General features: G+C 45.9%; 1 long non-coding RNA gene across 1 annotated transcript; it reads right to left on the bottom strand.

The window, feature by feature from the left end:
• Window positions 1-6,710: 6,710 nt before the first annotated feature.
• On the bottom strand, window positions 6,711-12,420 carry LOC147353954 (uncharacterized). The gene is made up of 3 exons (XR_015146141.1): window positions 12,245-12,420; window positions 11,558-12,145; window positions 6,711-8,890 (listed from the first exon to the last, which is right to left on the bottom strand). It is a non-coding gene; the product is annotated as an uncharacterized LOC147353954 (long non-coding RNA).
• Window positions 12,421-12,792: the final 372 nt, after the last annotated feature.

The raw sequence follows: 12,792 nt of genomic DNA, 5'->3' as shown, positions 1-12,792 counted from the left end.
TTAATTCTTTTTCTTGTTATAGCCCACCACACCTTTGCCCTATAGGAATGCAACTTTAATGCTTTTGGAGGGTGGCGCCCGACTAATCACCTTTAGAGAAAAATATGTTTTCTGAAGAAAAGGTCTTAAAATGTTAACAGGCCTCCAGGCCAGAAGATGATGCAAATCACCTAAACTTTTGCATATGATATGTTTGCAGGAAGAAAGCCTGGCTTACTGCGTGACTCTACCCCTTCCCCCATTATCCTCTATGCATAACTTAGGTATAAAAACTACTTTGAAAAGTAAAGTGCGAGCCTTGTTCACCGAAGCTTGGTCTCCCCGTGTTGTTCTTTCTCTCACCTTCTGGCTGAATTATTCAGCCTCTTTTCTCCACTGAATTTCCTCACTGAGCTATCCTTATTCTATTACTCTTTGTATCCTTAATTAACATTTAATTAAGCAATCGTTTCCTGATCCTCGCCGACGCCGTCCCCGCTTCGAATTCCCTGGATCCACCGGGGCTGGACCCCGGCAGTCTTCTGAGTGAAATCCACCTTCTAGAGGGATTCTTTTCCCCTTCCATTTCCAGGATTTTGCCCCTTTCCATTTCCACACTCAGCCTTTTGTTTCCTGTCTTGCTCTTCACGTAGGCACCTGTTCTCTAACACCACACTCACAATTACACGTCGTTCTTCATAAGAGCTTGCTTTTATAAACTGCAGCTGCTGTCCGGGAAGAAAGGGGCAGGATCCCTGTCCCCATAAAACGTCATTTTTATTGAACTGTCAGCTGTTTGCACAGCCATTCTCTGGCCATGGAAGGTGTGCACTGGGGAAAAAAGTGTGTAGTAAGGAGGAAGCAGGAGTGGGGAGAGTCCCTGGAAGGGTCACAAAGAGCAGGAGATCGCAAATGCAGAAACGGTCAGAAAACACACCCAGAGATTAGAGCCTTTCAACAATGGCAGCCCCATCCGCCTCTTTCCATTCCTGTTAACCTCTGACTTCCTCAGCCCATCCCGCCAGGCCTTGACTTCTTAGACCAGAACTAGAGGTCTGTTGCTGTGCTGGGTGTGTGTTCAGCCTCTCAGTTATATCCAACTCATTGCAATCCTATCAACTGTAGCCCACCAGGATCCTCTGTCCAAGGGATTCTCCAGGCAAGAATACTGGAGTGGGTTGCCATGCCCTCCTCCAGGGGATCTTCCTGACCAAGGAATCAAACCTGCGTCTCCTGTGAATCCTGCACTGGAGGCAGATTCTTTACCATTGAGGCACCAAGGAAGCCCGATATGACGGGTAAGGGAGTAATATCCAACATATATAAATAGCTCATAGAACTCAGTATTAAAAAACAACCCAACTGAAAAATAGACATTTTTCCAAAGAAGACACACAGATAGCCAACAGGTTTATGAAAAGATGCTCAACATCTTTATCTTTAATCAGAAAAATGGAAACCAAAATCAAAGTGAGATATCACCTCATTCTGGTCAGAATGGCCATCATCAAAAATACCATAAATAACAAATGCTGGCAAGAAGGTGGAGAAAATGGAATCCTTGTATACGGTTGCACGCATACTCAGTCACTAAGCCGTGTCCGACTCTGTGACCTCATGGACTGTAGCCCACCAGGCTCCTCTGTCCAGGGGATTCTCCAGACAATAATACTGGAGTGGGTTGCCATTTCCTCCTCCAGGGGATCGTCCCCACCCAGGGATAGAATCCACATCTCCGGCGTTGGCAGGTGGATTCTTTACCACCAAAGCCACCTAGTAAGCTCCTCATAATAAGTAGAGTATAATCTATAAATGTATCGAATCACTAAGGTGTACACTTGAGTCTAATTTAATATTATAAATACACTATACCTCAATAAAAAAGAAAGAAAGGAGAAGAAAGGAAGGAAGGAAACAGGATACTTAGAAACAAACAAACAGAACAATTAAATGCCTGCTTTCCTGGAACTTGTGTGTGCTCAGTGCTCAGTTACTGAGGTGTGTTCGACTCTGTGCGACTCCATGGACTGTGTAGCTCCTCTGTCCGTGGGGTTCCCAGGGATACCGGTGCTATTTACTCCTTGACAATAAGAACGCCTTCCCAGGCGCCAAGGCCATACTAACTCTGCTGACCTGTTTTCATTTGAAATCTTGAAGGAATGTACTCCTGACATGTTTGGTGGACTTTCTTCTGACAAGATACAAGCTGTGCTGAAAACCATGCTTCTCCCAAGCAATTCCTCAGAGCCATCTAGTCTCCTAGGCTGCAACCCTCACTTTGGCTCAAAAAAACAACAACCAAAAAAAAAAACCTCTTTTCTATTCTTATTATAGATGGGCTATTGATTATTTCCATAAACACAGGTTAAGCAAAGTGACGCCTTGAGCAAAAACCAGAGGGGATGGTGGTGAAAATGGGAGTTCTAGGCTACAGAGATGCCATCACAGCAGTAAAGGGGGCCACAGCATATAGTGGAGTAAAAATCGGACTAAGAGAGTGAGAAGCTTGGGTTAAGATGTATAAAGCTAAGTGCCGAAGTCACGGCTATGTCAGGCAAGAAACCTCTCTCTCTGGATGTCAGTCTTTCTTCATCCATTAATCAGGGGAAGGGAGAACTAATCTAACGACTTCTTGGGCGGGGGAAGAGGGGAGTAATTTCAAGTTTTAATTACTTAGACTATAATCACTTTATAAGCCATCTATAGATAATACAGAAAATTTAAACAAGGTGAATACGTTACACAATTGATTACAATCTATTGTTTTTTATTTTAGTTATTTATTTTTGGCTACAGTGAGTCTTTATTGCTTTTCGGAGGCTTTTCTGGTTATGGTGAGCCGGGGCTACTCCTCATCGTGATGTGCGGGATTCTCACTGCCATGACTTGACCCAAAGCATGTGGAATTTTCCCAGACCAGGGATTGAACCAATATCTTTTGGACTGGCAGGTGGATTCCTATCCACTGTGCCACCAGCGAAGTCCAATTACAATATATTATTGATACTATGGCTTCCGTCTCAACATCTCCTTCAATTTATGGCAAATTACACCGATGGCTCAGCAGGTAAAGAATCTGCCTGCAACGCAGGAGACGTAGGAGACTCGGGTTGGATCCCGGGGTCATTTGTCCTTGAGTCTACTTCTGTTTTGTAAATAAGTTCATTTGCATCATTCTTTTAGATTTCACATATAAGTGATGTCACGTGATGTTTGTCTTTGTCTGACCTACTTCACTTAGTATGATTATTTCTAGGTCCATCCATGATGTTGCAAATGGCATTATTTCATGATTTTTGTGGCGGAATAATATTCCATTGTGTATATACACACCACATCTTCTTAGGGTGGCTCCATGTCTTGGCTATTGTAAACAGTGCTGCTATGAGCAGTAGGATGCAAGTATCCTTTTGAATTATACTTTCCTCTCGATAAAGGCCCAGGTAAATGACTTCTAAGCGTTATGACTCAGAGTATGGTCCAATAGCCAGTAGGAATGGCATCATTCAAAATCTTATTAAAAAATGCAGAATCTTGGGCTTCCCCGGTGGCTCAGAGGTAAATCATCTGCCTGCCAATGCAGGAGACACAGGTTTGATCCCTGGTCCGGGGAGATTCCACATGCTGCAGAGTAACCAAGTCCATGAACCATAACTATTGAGCCTGTGCTCTAGAACCCAGGAGCCATAACTAGAGAAGCCTGCGTGCCCTTAGAGCCCATGCTTTATCACAAGAGAAGCCACCACAATGAGAAGCCCTGGACTGCAACTTGAGAGTCGTCCCTGCTTGCAGCAACTAGAGAAGAGCTCGTGCAGTAACAAAGACCCAGCACAGCCAAAAATAGACAAACAAATATTTTTTTAAATGCAGACTCTCAGGCCCCACTAGAAGAATCAGATCTGTATTTGATCAAGATAATCAGGAGATCAATTAGCACCTTAACGTGCCTGCCACTTTTACAAAGCAATTGCTTGAGACTCACCTCAACTCTGTCACTTAGCGGGGGGAAAAAAAGGTTCGGCCGGGAGGACCAACCCCACGCCCAAGGAGCAGTGGCTGCGTGGGCGCAGGAGGGCCTAGAGGAGTTATCCCACGTTGAAGGTCAGGAAGGGTGGCAGTGAGGAGATACCCCTCGTCCAAGGTAAGGAGCAGCGGCTGCACTTTGCTGGAGCAGCCGTGAAGAGATACCCCACGTCCAAGGTAAGAGAAACCCAAGTAAGACGGTAGGTGTTGCAAGAGGGCATCAGAGGGCAGACACACTGAAACCATACTCACAGAAAACTAGTCAATCTAATCACACTAGGACCACAGCCTTGTCTAACTCAATGAAACTAAGCCTTGCCCATGGGGCAACCCAAGATGGGCGGGTCATGGTGGAGAGATCTGACAGAATGTGGTCCACTGGAGAAGGGAATGGCCTTCAGTATTCTTGCCTTGAGAACCCCATGAACAGTATGAAAAGGCAAAATGATAGGATACTGAAAGAGAAACTCCTCAGGTCAGTAGGTGCCCAATATGCTACTGGAGATCAGTGGAGAAATAACTCCAGAAAGAATGAAGGGATGGAGCCAAAGCAAAAAGAATACCCAGCTGTGGATGTGATTGGTGATAGAAGCAAGGTCCGATGCTATAAAGAGCAATCTTGCATAGGAACCTGGAATGTCAGGTCCATGAATCAAGGCAAATTGGAAGTGGTCAAACAAGAGATGGCAAGAGTGAATGTCGACATTCAAGGAATCAGCGAACTAAAATGGACTGGAATGGGTGAATTTAACTTAGATGACCATTATATCTACTACTGCGGGCAGGAATCCCTCAGAAGAAATGGAGTGGCCATTATGGTCAACAAAAGAGTCTGAAATGCAGTACTTGGATGCAATCTCAAAAACAACAGAATGATCTCTGTTCATTTCCAAGGCAACCCATTCAATATCACAGTAATCCAAGTCTATGCCCCAACCAGTAATGCTGAAGAAGCTAAAGTTGAACGGTTCTATGAAGACCTACAAGACCTTTTAGAACTAACACCCAAAAAAGATGTCCTTTTCATTATAGGGGACGGGAATGTAAAAGTAGGAAATCAAGAAACACCTGGAGTAACAGGCAAATTTGGCCTTGGAATACAGAATGAAGCAGGGCAAAGACTAATAGAGTTTTGCCAAGAAAATGCACTGGTCATAACAAGCACCCTCTTCCAACAGCATGAGAGAAGACTCTATACATGGACATCACCAGATGGTCAACACCAAAATCAGATTGATTATATTCTTTGCAGCCAAAGATGGAGAAGCTCTATACAGTCAGCAAAAACAAGACCAGGAGCTGACTGTGGCTCAGATCATGAACTCCTTATTGCCAAATTCAGACTTAAATTGAAGAAAGTAGGGAAAACCACTAGACCATTTGGGTATGACCTAAATCAAATCCCTTATGATTATACAGTGGAAGTGAGAAATAGATTTAAGGGCCTAGATCTAATAGATAGAGTGCCTGATGAACTATGGAATGAGGTTTGTGATATTGTACAGGAGACAGGGATCAAGACCATCCCCATGGAAAAGAAATGCAAAAAAGCAAAATGGCTGTCTGGGGAGGCCTTACAAATAGCTGTGAAAAGAAGAGAAGTGAAAAGCAAAGGAGAAAAGGAAAGATATAAGCATCTGAATGCAGAGTTCCAAAGAATAGCAAGAAGAGATAAGAAAGCCTTCCTCAGCGATCAATGCAAAGAAATAGAGGAAAACAACAGGATGGGAAAGACTAGAGATCTCTTCAAGAAAATTAGAGATACCAAGGGAACATTTCATGCAAAGATGGGCTCGATAAAGGACAGAAATGGTATGGACCTAACAGAAGCAGAAGATATGAAGAAGAGGTGGCAAGAATACACAGAAGAACTGTACAAAAAAGATCTTCACGACCAAGATAATCACGATGGTGTGATCACTGACCTAGACCAGACATCCTGGAATGTGAAGTCAAGTGGGCCTTAGAAAGCATCACTACAAACAAAGCTAGTGGAGGTGATGGAATTCCAGTGGAGCTATTTCAAATCCTGAAAGATGATGCTGTGAAACTGCTGCACTCAATATGCCAGCAAATTTGGAAAACTCAGCAGTGGCCACAGGACTGGAAAAGGTCAGTTTTCATTCCAATCCCAAAGAAAGGCAATGCCAAAGAATGCTCAAACTACAGCACAATTGCACTCATCTCACACGCTAGTAAAGTAATGCTCAAAATTCTCCAAGCCAGGCTTCAGCAATACATGAACTGTGAACTTCCAGATGTTCAAGCTGGTTTTAGAAAAGGCAGAGGAACCAGAGATCAAATTGCCAATATCCGCTGGATCATGGAAAAAGCAAGAAAGCTCCAGAAAAACATCTATTTCTGCTTTATTGACTATGCCAAAGCCTTTGACTGTGTGGATCACAATAAACTGTGGAAAATTCTGAAAGAGATGGGAATACCAGACCACCTGATTTGCCTCTTGAGAAATTTGTATGCAGGTCAGGAAGCAACAGTTAGAACTGGACATGGAACAACAGACCGGTTCCAAATAGGAAAAGGAGTACATCAAGGCTGTATATTGTCACCCTGTGTATTTAACTTATATGCAGAGTACATCAGGAGAAATGCTGGACTGGAAGAAGCACAAGCTGGAATCAAGATTGCCGGGAGAAATATCAATAACCTCAGATATGCAGATGACACCACCCTTATGGCAGAAAGTGAAGAGGAACTAAAAAGCCTCTTGATGAAAGTGAAAGAGGAGAGTGAAAAAGTTGGCTTAAAGCTCAACATTCAGAAAACGAAGATCATGGCATCTGGTCCCATCACTTCATGGCAAATAGATGGGGAAACAGTGGAAACAGTGTCACACTTTATTTTTTGGGGCTCCAAAATCACTGCAAATGGTGACTGCAGCCATGAAATTAAGACGCTTACTCCTTGGAAGGAAAGTTATGACCAACCTAGACAGCATATTCAAACGCAGAGACATTACTTTGCCAACAAAGGTCCGTCTAGTCTAGGCTATGGTTTTTCCTGTGGTCATGTATGGATGTGAGAGTTGGACCATGAAGAAGGCTGAGCGCCGAAGAATTGATGCTTTTGAACTGTGGTGTTGGAGAAGACTCTTGAGGGTCCCTTGGACTGCAAGGAGATCCAACCAGTCCATTCTGAAGGAGATCAGCCCTGGGATTTCTTTGGAAGGAATGATGCTAAAGCTGAAACTCCAGTACTTTGGCCACCTCATGTGAAGAATTGACTCATTGGAAAAGACTCTGATGCTGAGAGGGATTGGGGGCAGGAGGAGAAGGGGACGACAGAGGATGAGATGGCTGGATGGCATCACTGACTCGATGGACGTGAGTCTGAGTGAACTCCGGGAGTTGGTGATGGACAGGGAGGCCTGGCGTGCTGCGATTCATGGGGTCGCAAAGAGTCGGACACGACTGAGCGACTGAACTGAACTGAGTCATTTCACTTGTGCCCGTTTTCTAATCCAAATCAGAGCTCTCAGATTTGCCCACATCCCAGAATAGAGTGGAGCCTTTGTAATGGCTTAGACAGTAAGAATCCGCCTGGAGTGCAAGAGACGCGGCTTCGATCCTTGGATCTGGAGGATCCCCTAGAGGAGGGCAGGGCAACCCACTCCAGTATTCTTGCCTGGAGAATCCCCACGGACAGAGGAGCCTGGTGGGCTACAGTCCAGGGGATTGCAGAGAGTTACACGACTGAGCGACTAACAGAATAAAGTGGTTGGAAACACAGGTGGGGCAGTGCTGCCACCTTGTGGGTATGAACATGCAATAAATACACTTGATTTTGACCGTTCTCAGCTATAAAGGCACCCCACTCCACTAATCTTGCCTGGAGAATCCCATGGACGGAGGAGCCTGGTGGGCTGCCATCTACGGGGCCGCACAGAGTCGGACACGACTGAAGCGACTTAGCAGCAGCAGCAGCAGCTATAAAGGAGGCGGGAGGTTGGCGGAGCGGGTGAAGTCCAAGTCTCAGCGTAGGTAAGAGAATCACAACCACCCAAACTGACTGGAAGCGAGAGTCACAGAGACCTGGGCTGACCTCATAGAGTAATGTCACTTTTCAAAGGGCAGATTTTACAATACCTAATAAAATGTGGTATTAATGGAATCCTGGGTTCCAAGCCAAGCTCTACTCTTGGAATCTTCAAGAAACAATAAGTCACTGTGACAGTTATTTTCAGACACCCCGCTCCTGCCTGAACTCTGCCAGTAAACTTGGAGCTTTCCAAAGAAACTTACTTTCATCTGACAGTTCTTTTTCATCCTGAGCCAAAATGTGTCTGGTGCAGACTCGCCAAGCCTCCTGTTACTCTCTGTAGGCATGGAAACAAGTCTCAACCCTTTTCACACAACAGACCTTCAAATACTTGTAAAGAACCACCATGCACCCCCTACGTCTTCCCTGAGCCATTTCCAAAATGACGTATTCTGAAGCTCCCCGACACTTTCCGGTCACTTTCTGACAGGTAAGTGAAGTATGTCAACCAGAGCAGAGACTCCAATCCTGGGAGCGTTCCAAGCACAGCTGCAGAGCTATAGGATGAGCCACGTCCTCATGCCGAGCACTTCCCCTGTATCTAGAAGTCAAATTCCACCTCAGTTCACGCGAGGAGATTGGAGTCTCGACTTATGCTTCTGCCCCAGTCACTCCATATCTGTGGATGTGTATACTTTTTGTTGTTTTACTTACGGTCTGTGCTGGGTCTTCACTATTGCACGGGCTTTTCTCTGGTTGTGGCTATCGGGGGCTATTCTCCAGTTGCAGGGCACAGGCTTCTCATTGCCGTGGCTTCTCTTGCTGCGGAGCACGGGCCCTGGGGCGCTCCAGCTTCAGCAATTGCAGCACGTGGGCTCAGTAGTTGTTGATCCTGGGTTGTAGAGCGCAGGTTCAGGAGTTGTGGTTCACGGGCTTAGTTGTTCCACGGCATGTGGGATCTTCCCGGGCCAGGGATAGAACCCATGTCTCCAGCACTGGCAGGCAGATTCTTTTTTTTTTTTATTTTTTATTTTTCATTGGAAGATAATATACTTTACAATATTGTGATGGTTTCTGCCATACATCACCATGAATCAGCCACAGGCAAACACATGTCCCCCTCCCTCTGAAACCTCCCTCCCACCTCCACATCTCTAGGTTATCATTACCACTGAGCCTCCAGGGAAACCCTGTTGTTTTATTTTTAAGAAATATTTAGTGAAATAAGTCAGAAAGAGAAAGACAAATATCGTGTATTAACGCATATATGTGGAATCTAGAAAGACAGTACCGACAATCCTACGTGCAAGGTAGCAAAGGAGACACATATGTAAAGAACAGACCTTTGGACTCAGTGGGAGAAGGGGAGGGTGGGATGATTTGAGAGAATAGCTTTGAAACATACACATTACCATATGTAAAATAGATAACCAACCCGAGTTTGATGTATGGAGCAGGGCACCCAAAGCTGGTGCTCTGTGACAACCTGGAGGGTAGGGAGGGAGGTGGGAGGGGCTTTCAGAATGGGGTGGGGGGACATATATGTACCTATGGCCGATTCATACTGATGGATGGCAAAAACCATCACAATATTGTAATTATCCTCCAATTAAAATAAAAAAATTTTTTTAAAAAAGAAATATCTATTAGAGCCTGCATTGCGCTAGAGACACAAGGATGAATCAGACCTGGTCCCTGCCCTTACTGAGGGAGAGAATCCAACCAAGCATCAGAGCACTGCAGTCTCGTGAGAAACATGTTGATAAGAGGTAAACACGGGCGTCTGGGCACAACTGATCAGCCCCCCAAGAAAACCATCCACTCCGGGTTTTCTAGGCTCTCGTTTTCCTCATTCCAAGTTCAAAGCGAAAAAGAGAGAGAATGCAAGTGTCCCAGATTTTTGCAGTCACGATTCAACCAGACATTTACCTCTGGATAATGCAGGGTATTGGTGGGCCCCCCCACCCACCACACTGGCGCACACAGCAGCCAGGCAGCTGCCCACTAAGGCAATTCCAGAAAGTCAGGGAACTGGAGTTCTTCTCTGGCTTGGACTGGCAAACTTCACTGGCAAACTGACTGTGACCTTGAACAAATTACGGAGCAGTTGGACTAACCCTCCACAGGTCTATGTGTGGGGTGAGAGCCCTTCAGAGAAACGTCACACCTTCTTCTTCTCAGAAGCCACCACCCAAATACACTGGGGACTCCGATGCTCCCTGACTGTGCGTGCTAAGTCACTTCAGTCCTGTCCAACTCTTTGCAACCCTATGGACCGTAGCTCACCAGGCTCCTCTGTCCATAGGATTCTCCAGGCAAGAATACTGGAGAGGGTTGCCATGCCCTCCTCCTACATCTCTTGTGTCACTGACTGTGTGTGTAAATAAATGACTCTTCTTAGAGCAACAGGAAGCATGGGTATGATACAATCAACAAGCATTTTTGAATGTCTAAGTGCACTGTACATGGACAGAGAAGCCTGGCGGGCTACAGTCTATAGGGTGGCAAAGAGTCAGACACGGCTGAGCACACACACACACGCACACACACACTCACACACACACACACACACTAAGTATACTGAAGAGTGTGGAAACGAAATAACAGTAGAAAATGGTTATTTCTCCCACTTTCCCCTCACCTCCTTCCTGGAAGGAGACCTTTGTAAGACACAAACATTGTGCTTGACATAACTGAAGCTCTCGGGATGAGCTCTAAGTGTGCGTGCTCAGTCGTGTCTGACTCTTTATGACCCGATGGACTGCAGCTCCCCAGGCTCCTCTGACCGTGGGATTTTTCAGGCGAGAATACTGGAGAGGGTTTTGCCTACTCCAGGGGATCTTCCTGACCCAAAGAGCGAACCTATGTCTTTTGCGTTTCCTGCATTGGCAGGTGGATTCTTTACCACTAGCGCCACCTGGGAAGCCCTAAGTGGTTGTCTGTATTAACAAGAGAAAAGTCTGTCTCGGGAGTGTCTTACATCAATGCAGTTGAGAGACCCAAAGTCCTCTCCCATGGGAAACAGGACCCAACATCCCTTTTCAAGTCCATAGAGGGGAAGATTAGATGGAGTGAACCGCTAGGGAGCCAGGACTTGGGGAGATGATGGGGGTGAACAGACTGAGGGGACCTGGAGGAAGCTGCGGGGAGGAGCCCCCTGATTAGCAGCCTTGGGGCAGACTGGAGGAGGACTCGATGGGGAAGTAAAATACCACCTCAGGCTCCACGTGTGTGCGTGACCTTCTATCAGAAAAATGTTTTACCGATAATGGACTGCACTGTCACATGCTTTCTAACATACCATGTCTAGATAAAGGCTTACAAAAATATCAGTCAATTCAACAAATATTTGTAGAGCACCCACAAAGTGCCACCCTACATAAGTTTAGGAACTTACAAGTGAACAATTAACAGCCCTGCCTCAAAAATCCCCACCCAGTCAGCTCTGTGCTCCTTCTCGGTCCTGCCCTCCTCCCTGCCCTACATCAACAGAAACCCTACCCCACCCTCCAGACCCAGCCCGAGTTCCACTGAACCCCAAGTTTTTTGAGCTACTCACCGTCCACAGTGAACTGCTGCCACTTCTGAAGTTTGATTGCATAATATCCCTAGGTTTTATGAAGTGTTTGTCAGCTCCCTGGTTAAACTTGAGCGTCCTAAGGACTGAGACCATGGTTAGAAATTTCCAGGGAGTAGTGGCTCAGTGGATAAGAATCCACCTGCCAAAACAAGGGACATGGGATCGATCCCTGGTCCGGGAAGACTCCACATGCTATAGAGTAACTAAGCCAGGGTGCCACAACTCATGAGCCCGTGTGTCTAGAGCCCATGTCCACAACTAGAAAAGCCACCACGATGAGAAACACCACAATGAAGAGTAGCCCCCACTCACGGCAACTAGAGAAAGCCTGTGCAAAGCAACAACTCAGGGCAACCATAAGTAAATGAATAAAAAAATTTTTTTAAATAATAATTTTCCAGGGAGGAGCCACATTAGTACTTTACACATTAGACCAAGCTCAGACGGAACCTTCAACTCAAGGACAATCTCCACTGTCCAGTGAAGTGCCAGGCAGCTGCAGATGCTCATCAACTTTGTAGCAAAGTCTACAATCAAGGCTCCACCAGGTCCACAGGTGAAAATAATCTGAAATTGATAGGGTAGGAATGAGCAAACAGAAGCCATGCCTGGCCTCTTCCCTCCTCTTGACTAGAACAAAGTCACATCACCTTCTCTCACACTTGCCTGGAGGAACAGGGAGGACTTCCTTTTTAACCTTCCCCTCAGCCTCACAAGGGCTTCTTCAATGGCTCAGCAGGTAAAGAATCCACTTGCAATACAAGAGACACAGGAGACTCAGGTTCAATCCCTGGGTCAGGAAGATCCCCTGGAGGAAGAAATGGCAACCTGCTCCAGTATTCTTGCCTGGAAAACCCCATGGACAGAGGAGCCTGGTGGGCTACAGTCCAAAGTGTCGCAAAGAGTCAGACATGACTAAGCACTTATTTTCTTTCTTTTAGCCCCACAAACATCTCTCAGCCCTTAAGACCAGCCTCTCTTCTATTTTTGAGCCCAGTTCCCAAAGTCTCTGGAATGAGTCACGTCAGTAAGTGCTGCCCTTCTGGACCCTTGATGTTTGCTCCAAGAAGTATCACCTCTCTCTTTCATCTTGGACTGATTTCAAACAAGATCCATACCAGGAGCCCCAACAGCCTGGGCAGACACTGTCCCTACTGTGTCTTTTGCTTCTCAAATCCTCTTGGACCTGAAGCCTTGAGGGTCTTCCGCCAACC

Source organism: Bos grunniens, chromosome 18 (genome assembly GCF_055505025.1).
Source record: "Bos grunniens cultivar Pamir isolate PY7600 chromosome 18, Bosgru_T2T1.0, whole genome shotgun sequence".
In the NCBI taxonomy this organism is placed as follows: domain Eukaryota; kingdom Metazoa; phylum Chordata; class Mammalia; order Artiodactyla; family Bovidae; genus Bos; species Bos grunniens.
Note: the sequence above shows the minus strand (reverse complement) of the source record. Positions and strands in the feature narration are given on the sequence as shown.